At 40.5% G+C, this 19,254-nt stretch overlaps 1 pseudogene; it reads right to left on the reverse strand.

Annotated features, from left to right (window-relative positions):
* The window catches only part of LOC135778240 (fibrocystin-L-like), a 56,768-nt pseudogene that overhangs the window by 11,981 nt on the left and 25,533 nt on the right, over window positions 1–19,254 (reverse strand).

Raw genomic sequence — 19,254 nt, forward strand, 5'->3', positions numbered from 1 at the left:
TTGGAGTTGCTTACCTAATGGAATGACCACATCAGAGCCTGTTTGTGGTACAGCATAGTTGTTTTCTGGGCTTGACTTCCAAAATAATGTATTTGACCAGGGAGTACATCTAATGTGTTTGATAAGCAAAGTCAAACAATAGACGTGGTAATATAAAAAATCTGCTGAGTAAGTGTGCATGTGTACTTACTTAAAGTCTTCAGGCTTGGTTAAAGAAGTTGAATTGTCTGATGGATCATGAACCGGAAGACCAGTTGGATAAGGTGGAACAACTGGACCAGGCTGACCAGATGCAGTTGTAAAATTCAGAAGGGGCGGAGGCTGTGTTGGTTCGACACACGTCATGTAGTAACACTGATATGAAAAGAAGTCTATAGATCTGTCTTTAAGCGACCGGTCCACACTGTTCCTCCTTCTTCGGCTACCTGCATTGTCTCTTCCGGACACTGTATTCAAATATAACAAACATTTAATTTTCTCTAGTATTAGGATCACATTTATATGTTGAACATTTTACAGTCTAGCACCTAATTAATATGTTTTCCTACAAATACAGAAGCATCAGCAAATGTCTTGTATAAAGAGATGAGTAGTTTTACCCATGTAATAGACATTTTTAGAAGTCTTATTGAAGTACCAGTCGCCATATACATTCACAGTAGGGTCGAGGGGCTTTGAGACACCTTTTCGGTAATCTATAATGTGGAAAGCGTCAGGCGCTTGAGTAAAGTTGTGATTCAGAATTATATAATCCTCTGGCTATCAGGGATAAAAAAGGGAAAAGAATTAGACTTGGTAAATAATTAAATAAAAAAACAAACTGCTTTGTTACTATTTGGAACGTGGTCACAATGAAATAGTTAAAGCTACTTAAATTTTCATCATTTCTACTGCACAGAAAAAAAGAGAATTCATTTTTGGAACAAATTACATTTTGGTGAACTTTTTTTATAAATGTATGTCGAATTATAAGCCTTGTGAAGAGCACACACTTTACCTTAAAGCCGTAGATCATGCCGTGATATGATATGCTTGTGATTTGGTAACCATACTCAAAATACCAGTTGTAGGTTTGGCCTGTAGGCACCAGTGCCATCCAGCTATAAAAGTCTGGAACATAAGGTAGCACACAAGACCCTAAGAGAGAAATGACATTGCTTACTAAGTACATGAAGGCAGAGTTAATTGTACAGAAAAGAATCAAATGCACACACACACACACACACATCTTTTAATATTTCAATTATTCTATAAGTTGATTATTTCACCTACCAAAGGAGTTGGTGAGAGTCGCATTGTTATACTGAAGTGAATATGGGTAGGGATTGTTGATAACCAGCCGATGGAAGTTAGTGGTGTTGTCACAAACGGCTCCAGGTACACCAACACTCCAATCTGCTACTTGAGAGCAGTGACTTGGGTCGAGGATGTTACTCATCGGCAACACCTTAGAGTTAACTTTGCCTTTATTAAAATAATAAGATATTAGATATACACTAGTGCTGTCAATCACATGATTGTCATGAGTTAACTCGTGATTAATCGCAACTTAATCACACATTTTTTTCTGTTCTATATTAACCTTAATTTAACATGTTTCAAGCTTTTAATACTCTAACACGGGCATGGACAAATATTATGCACATGTATGTCCATTATTAGTGAAAGAGTAAAGAAAATTAAGGTTACAAAATCACTGCATCCAAAAGTGTTAAGTTAAAATCACTGGTAAAACTAATAGATTTGGCACACACAATGTCAAAAACAATATCAATATAACGTTTTTCTTTTCTTAATTATTTGATTGACATTGAGACAGCTTGAAGATTTACTGTAATGCAAGGATCTAATATTATGTTACACATCAGATATTCCCTCGACAGTTAATTAAAAATTTACTTTAGACATAACAGATTATATCTGCGTTAATTCTTGTCAAAAAAGAAATTTTTAAAAATTTTATTCTGTGTATATGCATACAGTATATCGGGTTCACATGTCTGTGTGCATGCTTCAGATGTGTCAGTCAGCGAGAGGGAGATTGTTCTCAAGTCTTATTACACGGCTCTCTGGAATGCTTGATTCTGATTGGTCAGTTGAGACACTTGCAGGTTCGTTCTTTTCAAATAATAACCGCTCCAAAGTAATAACGCATAGCCGGACTACTTGAACAAGTAAAATCGCTCCGCGCCAATAAAGATCAATAAAGACTACTGTTTGGCGCCATGTTGTGACAAACACTGGACAACCACGACAAGACACAAACAGCTTACTGAGATTGAACTTGACAAAATAGAGCATGACAGCTACGAAGCCAACACACAAAAAATACAGGATGGGCATTAAAACTTCTCAAAGACTGGCTAAAAGAGAAAAAAATGGAGACAGACAACTATGAAGCAGAGGATCTTAATAAGGTATTACGATCATTTTATGCATTTGTGCAAAGTTTCGCGGAAGGATAAAAATGTTAATTTAAAACAAATATGCCAATAAAATGTTTCAAATTCATATTCATGTCCAGTTTTTTTTCTTATGTGGCAAGTAAGCTTCGCGTCGGGTCCTGATCACACTGTCGGGGCTTATTTCCCAATAACTACCGGCTGCCTCTACATTATCCCTTACTTATCGCACTTAATAACAGTGTTAAAATTAATCAGGTTGGTCCCAAACTTTATCTCTCTTAATACCTATTTTAACATCAAGCAAGTCCTGGGGTCTCCTTTATAAAGGTTGTGTATCCACAAATGGGGTTAAAACATGCTTACACCACTACCCACGCAAACTGTATACTATATTTATAGATATGCTATATACGAACTTTATAGTTAATGGTCAGTTTAACTGCTGAAAACATATCAATTAAAATGCTATAGGATTATGTCAATGGCATGGGTTTATTGGTCAGGCGCATCCAGCTTACGATTGAACAATTGGCTGCAGTTTCATCAATATGTTGTCAGCATTCATGTGGTGATTTTCATTGACATTGTATGGTTAACATGTGTGTGTACATGGTGGGACATGAGGGATATTGATGACTATTTAATGTCTAAGGCTCAATTTATCAGTAGGGCCAACAACAGGCTAGGCCAAGAGTCAAAAAGAAATTGCATGTTGCGTCAATCACACGTTAATAAAATTGGTGGCGTTAACATAAATTTACATAATGCTTATTAACGCATACCTTTTTACAGCCCTAATATACACATACGGTATATCTATATACATTTATAATGTAATGTTTTAATCCCCCCAGTCTAAGATAACTTTTAAAGCGTCTGCACCTGTCAGGGTTCCATCAGTATCTACAAGCACCACTTCATGCTCCCATCTGAACCTGGCCTTATTGGGTGAATGATAGTATTGGATCCCACTTAACCTTGCGCTCCAGCCTCCACAGCTTAATGTGCAGGTTCCAACAATTTCTGCCACCCCAACAGCTGCGCATGTTGACCGGTTGAAGTTCACAAACTTGGTGTTGATGACACTCATACCATCATCCAGAGGCAGAACAACACCATGTGTGGTGCAGTAATCATTTCCCAGCCCCAGCTCATCCACATGACCCACAATGGTGCTGTTGACCACGGCTGCACCTCCTTCTAGCCCCCATCCACTGACATAGCTCCATGTGATCCTCTTGGTCTCCACTCCTGCTTTCTCATTATTGACCATGAGAAACTCACTGAACTGCACAGCTCCAACATTCACCCACTCAGCACCTTTCTCATTGTTCCAGGAGATCAGGCGGCGGAAGACAGCTGGTGATGGTGTTGTAGAGTACCAGTATCCATTCGGCACAGGGAAATACTCTGGGAGGATCCACAATCCATACCAGCCCTGTGAATGCACTGTGTTATTGAAAAACTCTAAAAGTGGTATTTTATTCGGACAGATGGTGGCACCATATGATGATGATGCATAAGGACAATTATCAGTCCGGTACCAGAAACCGAAGTGCGTCCCACCAGCCGCTGCATTATGTCTAATGATGTTGTTTGGGTTGGTTACCCAGTATGCAGCTGGAGTTACATCATCATTTAGCAAACTTGTGCTCTGTCTGACAAATACAGCTAAATTGTACTGCAATATGTTTCCGGTCTCAATGCCATCTTCAATAAAGAAAGCACCACCCTTAATATCGTAGATGACATTGCGCTCCACCAGCAGGTTGTGGGTTTTGTAGATGCTCACAGCACGATTGTAAGATTGATGGATGGCACAGCCGCGCACATATGACTTATACTGAACATCACCCATTAGATGCCAGTGGATCGGGTATCGCCCTAGACGGAACCCCTGTCCAGCATGATAAACCTAAAATTAAGAGGAATAAAATTGCAGTATAAATACTTTTTGTTTTTAGGTATCTTAATGTCAGTGACATTTTGTCATTTTGATTTGTTTATAGTTATATATCAAACTGTTACCTCAACATATTCAATTCTGCCAATTGCCAGGTTCTGGTCAGGTTGTGGCGCGTGAAACATGATGCAACCACCAAACTCATCACTTCCAACTTCCTCACCAAATCTCCCCTGGTAACATGTCTGCACTGCAAATTCCTCTGTAAGAAATGTGAATAGAATGAAGGTAAAGCAATATAATTTGTCATATAATTTTGTGTGAGCATGTCAAATAATTTTTACTTATTTCTGTCCAAGATAAACAAACATCCAGACCTGTGTTGAATCCAGCAGGGCAAGCTGGTATCAGATCATTCCACTCCTGGTTGTTGGATCCACGGACAACAATGTTTCTGGTAAGAAGTCCCACCTCTGCTCTTGCTTCAAAAACAGTCCCATCAGGCAGAGTAACAGACACACCCAGATGAGTGTAGGTCAGGGGTTCGGTCAGTGTGAGGGTCCTGCCATCAGCCGAAACCGAGGCAATTCTCCTCAACTCATTCTCTCTTTGGCTATGACTGTGAATTCATGAGAACAGATTTCCAAAAATGTAAATGATCAGATACACTTCTGTGTTTAGGCGCCCCAACCAGTCTGACATTTGCCAACAACAATTATACTTCAACCTGAGTTTCCCTCCAGATTTGGCAGTGCATCTACATTACCTGTTCCCTGTGGAAGCAATGACAATTTCATCTCCAGTCTTCCAGGTAACAGCATCCATTAGTGTGAGAGTACTGGAGCCATTCTGTGAAGTCTGGGAAAGACGAGTCCATGGTACAGGTACTGGAATTCCTGAAAAAGCAGATTTATAGTCAAACCTTAAAGCATTGCATGGCAATGGACGGGTTACCCATTATAGTGTCAGTATGAGGGACATTAAGTACCACTGAAAATGTCAACCTAAGGGTCTTTCTGAGGCTTAATTGAGGCTTCTGAATTTGATATGTAGGTCATTTTTATTTCTGTTAGGATCAGGTACCCATGGCTGTTTTTTAAATGTATATAACAGATTTTCCATAAAGTCTACAAGTCTCCCAGTCATTGACTTTTACTAAAATTATTTCCACGAATATTCTACTGAATATTCCACGGTCAACTGTTAGTCAAACTATAACAAAATGGAAGCAGTTGGAAACAACAGAAACTCAGACACAAAGTGGTGGGCCACGTAAAATCAGAGAGCGGGGTCAGCGCATGCTAATGCACACAGTGCTCTTAATCCTTCATCATACCAAGACATTTTGGACAATTTAATGCTCCCAACTTTGTGGAAAAAGTTTGGGGATTTCCCCTTCCTGTTCCAACATGACTGTGCACCAGTGCACAAAGCAAGGTTCGGAAAGTCATGGATGAGCAAGTTTGGTGCGGAGGAACATGATTGCCCTGCACAGAGTCCTGACATCAACCCAATAAAACATTTATACTCTGCACACATACTTATATACTTGCATCAGGTGTTAGTAAGCATAGTAATTATCGTACAGCCATACCATGCAGATCCAGCACCCCCTCTCTGACACCCAGGGTCTTGGCACCATAGACAGGAAGTTCTTTAGACCTCAGGTGTCCATGCAGTGTAATGATGGCCTTATGCTGGAAGGGCTGCTGCTCTGTCCCGATCTGTAAAGCTCCACCATCTGTGATCAGTATGTTTTCCGCCTGTAGCTCAATATCTGCCTCATCAAATATCAGCCGTCCACCTTAAAGGAGATAAAACATTCACAAAGCCACAAAGGTATTAAATTCTGTTGCGCTGGCTTTGGATTATTTGACCTTGGATTTCATGCCATAGATTTATGTATGAATATGTGTCTAAATAAACATACCTTGGATGAGGAGCATCTTTAGGACAGGGGTGCTGGTGTCCAACAGAATGGTTTGACCAGCAGTAATTACAGCAAAAGTGCCTTTCTCAGGAGGAGAGAGACCACCCCATGTATAACGAGATGACCATACATCAATGTAGAAGAAATCAGCATGATCCTGAAAAACAGGAGAATCATCTTGTGCAATGGATGTAACAGCATGTTCATTTTAAAAAGGCTTATGATTAATCACTTGAGAATTATTAAAATATTTGGTGGCTTGTACTGTATTTGTATGCAGTTAGTTTCAGGCGGGTCGAAGTTCATATTGTTTGGTTTTGGGGAACCTTATAGTAAGTTTGTAGTGATTTTTTTTATTTTAGATGGTCCACATTTTTGTTACCATTTTGGCAATTCCTCTGTTTCTTATCAGGACTCGCACTTTAGTTTCTTGGGATTTTGGTTGAGCATTGGTCACACAAATAATCTGCGTCCCATTGGCTGACTCAACATCGCAGACAGATCCCGCAATAGTCACAGTAACTTCATTGGCATTTGCGCTACATGTAAGTAATGGAAAGCAAATGTATAGTTAACACATACAGGCACTACTGCAGCCTTAAAAAGGATTCAGACATTAAAAACACACTAAAATGTACATTTTAATTGCAACAGAGCTTAATAATTGCTGCAAAAATATATTGCTCATTGTTCTACCAACAATGATCATGTTACCAAAAGGACATTTCACCTGAAGCCTGATCCAGTAATGGTGAGTCTGGTGCCTCCGGCTGTTCCCCCTCTGCGTGGTGTGACAGCACTGATAACAGGGGTTAAAGAGGATCTGTATGTGTAGCCAGTTGTGAGGTTGACTCTGATATTTCCATTCATCACCGCAACCTCACACACCCGATCTGTTTCATTTCCTGCAAAATAACCATAATATGTATGGCATGTATGCATGCATGTGAACAGGTCTTTTTTTATCACATCCAAGCTATCACATGTTTACTCCAAATGACTGACTTCTTTTAGTATTCTTGGCATACTTTTCTTTTCACACAAAACCATAATCACACATACAATGACAGAATGTTTTATATATTATAAGTTTTGCTATGCAAAGCACACATTTCAAGGCACATACAGTCTACAGTGTTTAACTCTTTTCCCACCCGCTCTTACCCAATTTATTAAAAAACATATTTTTTATTTTATTATTATGTATTAATTTTACACTCCTTGTATGTTTTGATAATCATTCTGAATCTGATCTCTGGCAAAATTCCTTCACAAAAATTTTATTATTTCAGCCAAAATTTATAATAAAAAAAACATATTTAAGAGTTTATAAGCAGAGAAATTTAGATAGGATTAAACTCCGTATTGTTTGTTTGTGGAGGAATGAGTTAATACGAAAGTAATGCATACCATTGTTGTATGGGACTTCACAGTATAGTTGGGTAGATGTGGATGTCTGCAGGTCTACGTTACACTCTCTGTTACAGATGAGAACTCTGGTGGAGTTTGGGTCGAATCCAGAACCTTGAATCTCAACAACAGCTCCTCCAGCATAGCTTCCTGAAAAACAAAAACAAAGTGCATAACTATTTTTTCTTGCTGTATAATCTGTTAGAAATAATATGTAGGTTGTAGGCAATTTGTATACCACCTTTATATAATTTTTCCTCTTATTTGTCTCAAAACACAAATTTTACATTAGACAATACTGTAGCAGACCAGCATGTTAAAAAGTACTAAACTAACTAGACAAAATGTATCACTAAATTTCTTTATTAATATATTTCTTTTGATTCAATTACATAAAATACATACTGTAGTGTACTTTTTTAAATATGTAGGCTAAATATGATGTTTTCTGACAAAATACGTGAAATAGTCACACATTACTTTGCTAAGTTTTGCGTGACATTGTCACGTATTTCCACCACATTACGTGCCCCTGACACGACTTTCTTTTCCGTGACAGTTTCACGTATTGGTTACTCAACTGTTTTTCCTATTTTCTTACAATTGTCGCTTCGGTTTGGGGTTAAAACAACTTTCTGTTACATAAAATGACATCCTTACCCAAACCCAACTCTAACCCTAACGTCAGGCGACGATGGTTTAAAAAGCATACAAACATTTTTTATAAACCAATACATTAAGTGACATCCTAATGCAAACAGCAAATCAAACCCCAAACTGAAGCGACAATTGTTTAAATATAGGAAAAACAGTTGAGTAACCAATATGTGAAACTGTCATGGAAAAGAAAGTCGTGTCAGGGGCACATAATGTGGTGACAATGTCACGCAAAACTGAGCAAAATAATGCGTGACTATTTCACGGAAATTTGTGAGATCATGTTGGTTTGAACTTACTGCTTTCTTTCTTTTTTACTTTCTGTTTTTGTCTCCTAAATTTAGATGTAAATTGGATGACGCACAAAACACATTTTTGTTGCCTGTCTGAACAAAGTAGAGTATGTTTTTTTTGCATTACCTTCATTTGGTGTGACACCTGTCAGCAGCAAATCATAGCTGAAGACAGACTGTGTCAAGGCATGACCTTTCATCTGATGGTATAACATAACTGGAAACGTTCCTCCTGCGTGTTGCCCAACAGTGCACTGCAACCATGTGTCTGTGATGGATGTCACATCACAATCCACTCCATCAATCTCCACTGAGATGAGCCCTGCATCTGTGCCAAACCCTGAACCAGACACAGTGATCTCTGTTCCCACAGGACCTGTGAGGAAATCATGTTAGCAGTATTAGTATGATGTGTTGGGGGATGTCACGCAAATCAGGTAAACAAGCTACAGCTGGTTCAAAATGCCGTTGCAAGAGTGCTTATTCGATCTAAAAAGTATTACCACATTAGTCCAATTCTGGCATCTTTACACTGGCTACCAGTTAAATATCGCATACAATTAAAAATATTACTAATCACCTACAAAGCCTTAAATGGCCTAGCACCCTCGTACATTAAAGAATTAGGGTTGGCTAATAGAACTCTGTTTTTCTCTCCCTGTCTCGTCCTGGACCCTGAGGACAATGAGACAAACAGACCCAGTTCCTGCTGCTGTGAAGGTCATCACACCACTGATCTACTGCTGTCCACCGCTTACCCGCTTCCTATCCCTACCGTGTGTATATATATATATATATATATATATATATATATATATATATATATATATTAATCTCTCCCAAGGGTTTTTGTCCTTCTAGGAGTTTTTCCCACTGGGTTTTCTCCTAGGGGTTTTTTCGTCCCCGGGAGATTCAGCCAACTTTGGCTTAACTTAGCACTTTACTGTATACGTTACATTATTACTACGCTCGCTTGTACGGTTTATCCTTAGCCTCTATATTCTAGTTCTTATATTATCTATTGATTTTCTGTTTTTTTTCCCTACATCTACTCATGTAAAGCTGCTTTGAAACATTTAACAATTTTGAAAAGCGCTATATAAATAAAATTCAATTAAATTGAATTGTTGTAATCAGGTAGCACATGAATGTGGTGTAACGTCACCATTTAGCATATGAAAAATCATGAATTATAAACTTCATTAATACAGTTTTCTTTTATTTTCTCTGATGGGCAGTGAGTTGTTGTAAATGTAAAGACAAGCTTCATTCAGGAATTCTATGAACATGATCGGTGTAAATGTGATGCTGTCAAACAGATAATATCTGAATGCAATAATATGAAAGCAATGTTGTAAAAGAATGCCAGCTACCCCGACTGGTTACAAGGTATGAAATGCATGTTGTTGATGGGTACCAGGATATTATTTTTAAATAATATTATTTAATATAACTCTGATTATGTTCGACTGATTAAAAGGAAAGCATATACTGTACAGCTAAAAGGAAACATTGGTTATTTTAATGTTTGGGTGTAATATTTCTTTAACTGTCCCTTTGCACCACCTGGCTGGAATTTCACATGTACATAGTTTTCATTTATCACCACAGTAATAGGCATTTTGACTGGCAAACCGCAGTTGGTAAGTCGTGACCCTTGGTAATTTTGTTGCAACACTTGTGTGAATGCCCTTCCTCCCCCATCATCCCAGTGGCAGCCAACACCATTTGTCCGGGAGGGTGAGGGTCAAGCCAACCTCACCACCATAAGATCAGACTCTGGTCAGCAGGGCAGAGTAAGGGCCTGGAAGCTGTAAGCAGACTTGAACAAGAGACTCTGCTTCCCAGCCGAAATTGCAGCCACCAACCTGCGACCAGACCTTGTACTGTGGTCAGCCTCGCTCAAGCTTGTCTACATACTCAAGCTCACCGTGCCCTAAGAGGGTGCAGTGGTGGAGGCCTATGAACAGATAAGGCTGAGGTACACTGAACTTGCAACCGATGCACAACAACAAGGCTGAAATGTGAAGGTATGCCCAGTGGAAGTAGGTTGCAAAGGGTTCATAGCAACCTCAACATCCAGGCTACTCAGGGAGATGGGAGGGCGGAAAAAGCCCATCAGCAGGCAGTCAAAGACCTCTCTGCAGCTGCAGAAGAGGGAAGCCAGTGGCTGAAGAGAAAAGACTCTGCCTGGGTCTTCAAGTGAGTTAATGGCAACAAGGGAGTGAACATGGGACCGTGGGATTCACTGCTGAACCCTCTGAAGGTGTCGTGGGCCTATAAGCGAAACACCCAGGAAGGAGTGCCAAAGGGTGCCATCACTTAATTGAACATCGTTTGCCACCGTTTGCCACTGAACCTGCATTAACGACGACAGTGGGGCTTCTGGCCTAAGTCAATTGGGTTGGCGTGTATGGTCAGGTTGTGGTGAGGTTGTGGCGTTAGAGATTTAGGTTAGGTCATGTCAAGGGTTACGAGAAAGAAGCAACCTCAGGAGATGGAAGGGCTGAGGAGAAGTGTGGCAGAGGGTCACTCAGTTGACCATCCCGGTGAGTCTCATCAGTGCCTCAAGTATGCACTAAGGGATATAAACATCAAGTCCTATACAACATATCTTCAAGTTAGCTGACCAACAAACTAGGGTAAGACAGACAATTATAAATGTGATATGATATAACTCTAATACATGTTTTTTTATAAAATTCCCTCAAAATAATGTTAAAATGATCTAACACAACCAGAAACAAAGGTAATTCCCCGACACTTGTTTTGAGGTGTGTGACGGTTTGTACACTCCCAAACTGCACATGACTAAGGCATTTTTACCTCTATTTATAGATTAATGGAGAAGTTGCCATTACTATTATGGCAGTGCCGTGACCCACGATCCAGCAGCCAACGCTTGGCCTAGTTATTTCTTTAATGTCTATGGTGTAGTGGCTTGGGTATGCAGAGTTATTCCCACAGTAGATGTTTGCTTGCTGACCTAAGTGTCATGGTCTTGCCAGACCTTTGTGCTAGATTCAGGTCTGAGTTCATATGGCAAGACCATGGCAGTACTGTGTTCTGTGTTCTGTGTGGGGACACGTGGAGTCATATTATGTGGGTTTTCCACGTGTTCCCAGTGTCTTGTCACTGTCATGGTCTTGTCAGACCTCTGTGTTAGACTCAGGTCTGATTTCATAGGGCAAGATCATGGCAGTACTGTGTTTTGTGTGGGGACATGTGGAGTATCATTGTATGCTTGGGCCACATGTTCCCAGTGTCTTGTCACTTTTACCCTACTCCCTTATGTGCTCCCCATTTGAGTTGTGTCTTTATAATGCCCTCCCTTCCTCTGTCTTGTGCTCGTTCGTTCGTCTAAGATTCAGTGCGTGTGATTCACGTCTTTCCGTGTTACCTGAATCTAGTCCTCAGCAATGTTCCCTCTAATTTTTTTCAGCACTGAGCAAATAATTTTTTTTCTGAGCACACATTTCAGTACTGTGAGGAATTCGCAACCACACGACCTGCCGAAAATGAACACGAGCCTGCGTTAACCATAGGAGATTCAAAGAGATGACAGTGTAGCGTGTAACGGGGTTTAGTGTATACACACGTATAATGTTCAATGTGGGCCTGTGTATAAATCCCAATACATGTAATTAACACTCTCTTTGAATTTACCAGGTACCTGGGTTTAGCAGATTGAACCGTTCACCTCAAGCTGAAAATCAGTTCTCATATACTACAGTGCAAATAAATAAATAAATAAAATACTTGTAAAAGTGTAACACTGTTTCATTTTGTTTGTAATCCAAATTCATGATTCACTTAAATGACTCTGTTGGGTTGAATTCATGAATCAATTAATTCGGTTCAAAGGACCGTTTGTTCCTTTATATAGTTCAAATAGTTCAGTTCAAAGTCAGTGTCCTGTCCTTTAAAGAAAATACGGAAAATGAAGTTTCAGCGAATTCACGTCCTAGTAGTTGTCCGAAACAAAAAGGAAAAATACCCTCCTACCAGTTCTGATGAATTCAAAGCACAGCTCTGGTTGGCTCGCCTTTTTGTATACACCTTCACTTAATTGTCTCGCGTGTCCAAGATGGAGCAGGAGAACTTTACAGATGTTCGCAATTCTCACAAAAAAACCCAGCCTTGTAAAAACACAAGGCAGAACAGTAATCTTCAGTTCAACAGATTTATCAATAAGCATCATGTAAACATTTCAAATAACAACCTAACTCAGGGTTTCAACACTTATTGAACATATTGACACTTAAAATTTTATTTTTTAATCACATTTACGTTACTTGACTGTTAACTTTCAAATGTAAATAGCTTCAGCTCGTTCGTTATATACCAACGGCCAATGTAAACAAACTAATAAAACTCATAGTTTGCTGCCAAATTTGCAACACTTATGCCACAATGTCAAGTTAATATTTAGAATATAACTCACCAAAGCATACATTTTAACTTCTTATTTAAAAGAAGAAGTTCATTCGCAGTGTTTTGATGCTCTGTGATTCTGCATCTGCCTCCGTTCTAATTCTCTATTTTGCTCTCTCCTCACTCTAGCGACAGCTTTTCCAAGTTATCGCATCACTTCAGGAATCCAATAATTTGTTTTAAATCACTGTTTTGAATCTGAACTTTTTCCTCTTAATAAATATTTTAGTTTCTTGAGATCGACCCGTGCAGCTGCTCATCTGGCTCGCTCTCACTCTGTGCTAGTGATGTTACGTTCGTGAACGAATCGTTCTTTTTGAACGAATCTTTTATGTGAACGAATCGTTCTCGTTCACGCCATCCATTGACTCATATTTCTCGTTCACTGAAATTTCCCTCCCTTCTTGAGGAGCACGGACAAATGATGCGCGGCTTTCTTTCCGCCTTCAAAGAGTGACAAAACTACGAGCCAATGGCAATCGAGTATAAGCTGTGGCCGAGCATATGATTGGCTCAACGTACTGAATGAATACGCCCTTCACTGACCGAGCCGCTGTTTTGAGTCTGAACGAACGAGAGAGAGAGATAGAGATCGCGTTCTTAAACAAACTGAATGACTGGTACAGGTTACAACCTAATGAATGAGAGAGATCGTATAGATAGCGAGTGCAACGTAAACAATCTTGTGAAAGAATCATGTGGTTTTATTTTAATAAAGTTATAGTAACCATGTTTAGGCGGACTATTTACCTTAATACAAATGATAAGCAAGGTAATTACTGTTGAAAAAATTGGTATTTCTGTTTAATATAGTTTTATATGTCTATATAGTTTAATCCACCCTTTCACCGAACTTAAATCAGTCATCTGCGTCTGAACGAAGTCTTGAACGACATGACCGAAATTATATGATTCGTGAACGAGGATCTGATGACTGACTGAACCAGAGGAGGCATGCACGGGAGTCTTTATTTACAACAAATCTAGATTAGATGTACTATGAATGTACGTGTGTCTTAATATATTCGGTAACTTGATAAAATTATGCTTAGTATTTCACAATTTGAGCTTTATTAAAAACTAATGAGTTTTTGCAAAAAGTCATTCATTGTCTTATAACACATAATGACACACATCTTCGCCACCTATTGGCGTATTTTTGTAAAATTAAGAAATGGTCACTGAACGAATCAGTGAACGAGTCTGAACGAATCATTTTGGTGAACGAACTGAAAATGAACGAGTCACCTAAATGAACGAAAATTTCCATCACTACTCTGTGCTCGTCCGTGCTGGCAGCGTCACTGTGTGAACTGAATGCGCTGCTACCATTGGCTCATAAAAGTGTCTGTCACCGTAGCAAGATCAGCGATTGGTTGAAAGTTTCTTCTCCTTCTAGAACACTCGCCTTCTCTCTCTCTTAATTCTTTTACAACAGCAAATGCATCAATGTTTATGTGCGGTCTGAAAAATGTGCGCGGTCTGACAAATCTATTGCGCGGCCACTTTGGCTGGCCTGCGCGGCCGCGCACGCGCGCAGCTTAGAGGGAACATTGGCTCAGAGTTTCTGTTATTTTGTATTCAGTGTTTGTTCCTGGTTCTGTTATCTACATCGTAATCAGGACGAGAGCACATAAGGGACATTTGAGTTGTGTCTTTATAATGCCCTCTCGTCCTCTGTCTTGTGCTCGTTCGTTTGTCTAAGATTCAGTGCGTGTGATTCACGTCTTTCCGTGTTACCTGAATCTAGTCCTCAGAGTTTCTGTTATTTTGTATTCAGTGTTTGTTCCTGGTTCTGTTATCTACATCGTCATTCATCACCTGTTTTACCCCCTCGTGGGTTTTTGTGTTTGTGGTTTAAATAAACCTTCGGTTTATTTAACAGTTGTCTGCGTTTGGGTTCTCTCCATTATTTTTTACTGTGACAGAACGAACGAGCCTAACTGAACCCAGCGGACAGACCGTCATGCAGTGTGCGTCAGACCCAGAGTGGTGGTCCTCCATTTCCACCCAGACGCTCTCCGGCAGTGGGCCCTTCCCACCGCAGAGGGGGCTTCCTCTCAGAGGGTGCAGTGGTGGAGGCCTATGAACGGATAAGGCTGAGGTACACTGAACTTGCAACCAATGCGCAACAACAAGGCTGAAATGTGAAGGTATGCCCAGTGGAAGTAGGTTGCAGAGGGTTCGTAGCAACCTCAACATCCAGGCTACTCAGGGAGATGGGAGGGCGGAAAAGGCCCATCAGCAAGCAGTCAAAGACCTCTCTGCAGCTGCGGAAGAGGGAAGCCAGTGGCTGAAGAGAAAAGACTCCGCCTGGGTCTTCAAGTGAGTTAATGGCACCAAGGGAGTGAACATGGGACCCTGGGATTCACTGCTGAACCCTCTGAAGGTGTCGTGGGCCTATAAGCGAAACACCCAGGAAGGAGGGCCAAAGGGTGCCATCACTTAATTGAACATCGTTTGCAACCGTTTGCCACTGTACCTGCATTAACGACGACAGTGGGGCTTCTGGCCTAAGTCAATTGGGTTGGCGTGTATGGTCAGGTTGTGGTGAGGTTGTGGCGTTAGAGATTTAGGTTAGGTCATGTCAAGGGTTACGAGAAAGAAGCAACCTCAGGAGATGGAAGGGCTGAGGAGAAGTGTGGCAGAGGGTCACTCAGTTGACAATCCCGGAGAGTCTCATCAGTGCCTCAAGTATGCACTAAGGGATATAAACATCAAGTCCTATACAACATATCTTCAAGTTAGCTGACCAACAAACTAGGGTAAGACAGACAATTATAAATGTGATATGATATAACTCTAATACATGTTTTTTTTATAAAATTCCCTCAAAATAATGTTAAAATGATCTAACACAACCAGAAACAAAGGTAATTCCCCGACAATTGTTTTGAGGTGTGTGACGGTTTGTACACTCCCAAACTGCACATGACTAAGGCATTTTTACCTCTATTTATAGATTAATGGAGAAGTTGCCATTACTATTATAGCAGTGCCGTGACCCACGATCCAGCAGCCAACGCTTGGTCTTATTATTTCTTTAATGTCTATGGTGTAGTGGCTTGGGTATGCAGAGTTATTCCTACAGTAGGGGCCCTATCTTGCACCCAGCGCATTTGACTTTGTCAGTGACGCATGTATCATTTATTTATTTTGTGTGGCTGTGTTAAAAAATTATCATTCAAATTACGATTAAAATATTTTCATAAGTTTGTTGTGTGGCTGTATTACGTTTATTTTATTTAAATAATAATTAAAATGTTTTCATAAGAAAACTTAATGTATATGAACTTGACTTGTAAGAGTACTTTGGGGTTGGACCTTGCTTGCGTTTCTTGGGTCCGATTTCAAAGCCCCCAAACCCTTTCAGCAGTGAGGGTGGACGCAGCGATGTCCTCTGCTGGCGTCTGTGTAGAGGCAGATCCACCTCCCGTTACACGGCGTGCCCGATTTATGCTGGCAAGCTTGGGATTCCCCCGTCTCCTGACATCATTGTAGCACTTGGCGCAACAATGGGGATGCCAGCTGATGAGACTGTGGCTATTTCCTCTCACGCTTGTTTAACCCACGCTGATTTGGGCGGGTTTCTCCTATCCCCATACAAAACAACTTCTCTGTCTTTGACTGCTCTTACAAGAACGTGGGTCTCCTCGGCTGTGAACCGCTCCTGGCGTGCACCTGGTAAATCCGTCATAATAATAGCAACCCGCCCTGGAACTTGCGCCCTTGCGTTTAAAGGGAATTTTGGATAGCGTTCTGATTGGTTTATTTGACGTTACGCCCAAACCACACCTATGAATAATGAACCTACTTCAGACCAACCCCTTATTGATTTAGCGCCCGGCGCAAGAGTTATTTCTCACGCCGGGAAAATAGCAACAGCGCCCAAGATCCCCCCACAAACTCACTTGCGAGTTGCGCTTCGCACTTGCGTTTCAGATCGTTAAAATAGGGCCCTAGATGTTTGCTTGCTGACCTAAGAGCCCAAACCTGAAAACTCTGACCTTTGTTTTATTACTCACAAACGTGATAGCAAATATCTCCTCAATAAGCTGCGTGATTAATTATTACTAACACAAACAGTCTACTCAAATTCTTCAAAAATTAAATCTTACCTGTTACCGGGCTTACTGATGTGATGTCTGGAGTTTGTTCAATGGAGTAGATGAAACTTTGACTTGGGTACTGCACGTCAAACACATAAATATCCACCTGCACCTCTCCCTCTGGATGAGGAGGTGTCATACATTTCACTCTGTCTGGGGTCACTTCCAGAATCGAGCAGGGGAGGTTACCATCAAGCATCACAGTGGTGTTTCCTTCCACAAAGCCATTTCCTTCAATCAACAGTGGAGTTCCTCCACCAATGCTTCCTGATGTTGGTTTGATGGTGGCCTGTGGTGTGCTGGTCAGGGTGAAGATTCCTGTGGCAAGACCTTTGCTCATGACAACTACCTGTAGAAGATGTTCACCAGCTGTCAGGCCCCCAACTAAAAGTGTGATGATGTTGTCTGTAACTCCTGTGACTTTCAGTGTAATGTCATCTGCAGATACTCTCAGATCAGCTGTGTTGCTTCCAAAGCCGCTGCCAGTGATTAAAACAGTAGTAGAGTTTCCAGTAACAGAGTCAGGTGACACACTGGAAACAACTGGTGCAATAGATGAAGAATACTGAAACATGCAGTCAGAGCTGCAGGATGAAGAGATGGTGTTAACGTAAACTGCAACACTTCCCTTGTGGACCTGAGATGGTGAGGTGTCGCAAATCGCATGGGAGTAGTTCATAAAAACCACGTCACATGGAGCATTTGCTACCATAACAGATGCGTTCAAGAAACCAGAACCTGAGATGAAGAGACGTGTTTGGCCGGTCGTACTGCCCACAGAGGGAGAGACAGAATCAACCACAGGTAGAACCACAAATCTGCGGTCGTACTCTTTTGGCATTGTCATGATGGCTGTACCCAGGTTGTTGACCAGGACGGTTACGGGTAGGGGGATGCCCACTGGAGCTCCACTGTCAGGACTGAGTCTGCAGTTTATCTCAGTGGAGGTGCTGCTGATGATTTGACACGGGTGATCTCCAACTCTGACCTTTGGTTGCCAAATGTAAACCAGAAGAAAGTTATTTAATTTCTGTATTAGAAATCATACTGCATGTTAGGGTTGTTGCAGTGACAGAATTTTCCCACCGGTTAATCTAGTAACAAATTAGTAATGTACAATATTTTTAAATATATTTTTTTAAAACATTTACATTTGGCAGATGATTTAAACAAAGAAAAACATTGTACAGCGCATTCCACACTAACATCCCCTAAACACGAGGACAGATTTGTTGTTAAATTAACCTCTGAACCTCACCTCATTTGCACAGGCCGTGTTGCTGAAGCCAGATCCCAGGATGTTGATGATGTCATGCGTGGTACCGTGGTCAGGAGTAATCTTTTCTACAGTGGGACTGGCACAGGAAGTAAAACTGAAGGTCAGACCATCAGAAGTCTCCAGCTGATCTTGGACACAGTCAGTTGTGGCCACACACTCAGAATCAGATGAGTTTATTTGCCCTGAAGCTGTGGATAAGTAAAATTAACAAAGATTTCATGGCATTACAAATTCCTCATCAAACCATGTTGTATGCTAATGTATGTTTTGAATGTTAAAATACTTTCACCTATCCAAGCTTCAATTACAAAGACAACTACAATTAAGTAAAGACTACTTAAATCAAAAACTGTTTTATGCATTCTGACCGGACCTTCCCAGCAACACCAATGGCATGTATTTGGTACAACATGTTTGTCTATCCAATGAAAGATGGTGATTTTTCAAACATTTCTAGAAAAAAATTTATTTTGTTGATGATGTACCTGAATTTATAGCTGCCTTTATTCCAGCTAAAGACACCTGAAGCTCAACAGTTTTCTCCTCCAGAGGCCTAACAGTGACTACACCCTGTAGCGTCTTCTGGTTACTGGAGTCAATGTAACCACTGCTATAGTAATAAAATCCAGGAGATGTGAAACGGTAAGCAAAGAACCCTTAAGACAAAACACATACATGAAGTAGGTTGGTCAGAGTAGGTAGGCAGTAGGGTCAGATTTGTCCCTATATGGCCTTGTGTAACAAACGCATTTTGTCCTCTTTGTTTCCTTGACTAAGGCAGCCTTATTTTACTGCATTCTGTAAATTAACTAAAACTAAACCTTTGGCAAATCT

The sequence above is a fragment of the Paramisgurnus dabryanus genome, chromosome 19 (assembly GCF_030506205.2).
Source record: "Paramisgurnus dabryanus chromosome 19, PD_genome_1.1, whole genome shotgun sequence".
NCBI classification, from domain to species: Eukaryota; Metazoa; Chordata; class Actinopteri; order Cypriniformes; family Cobitidae; genus Paramisgurnus; species Paramisgurnus dabryanus.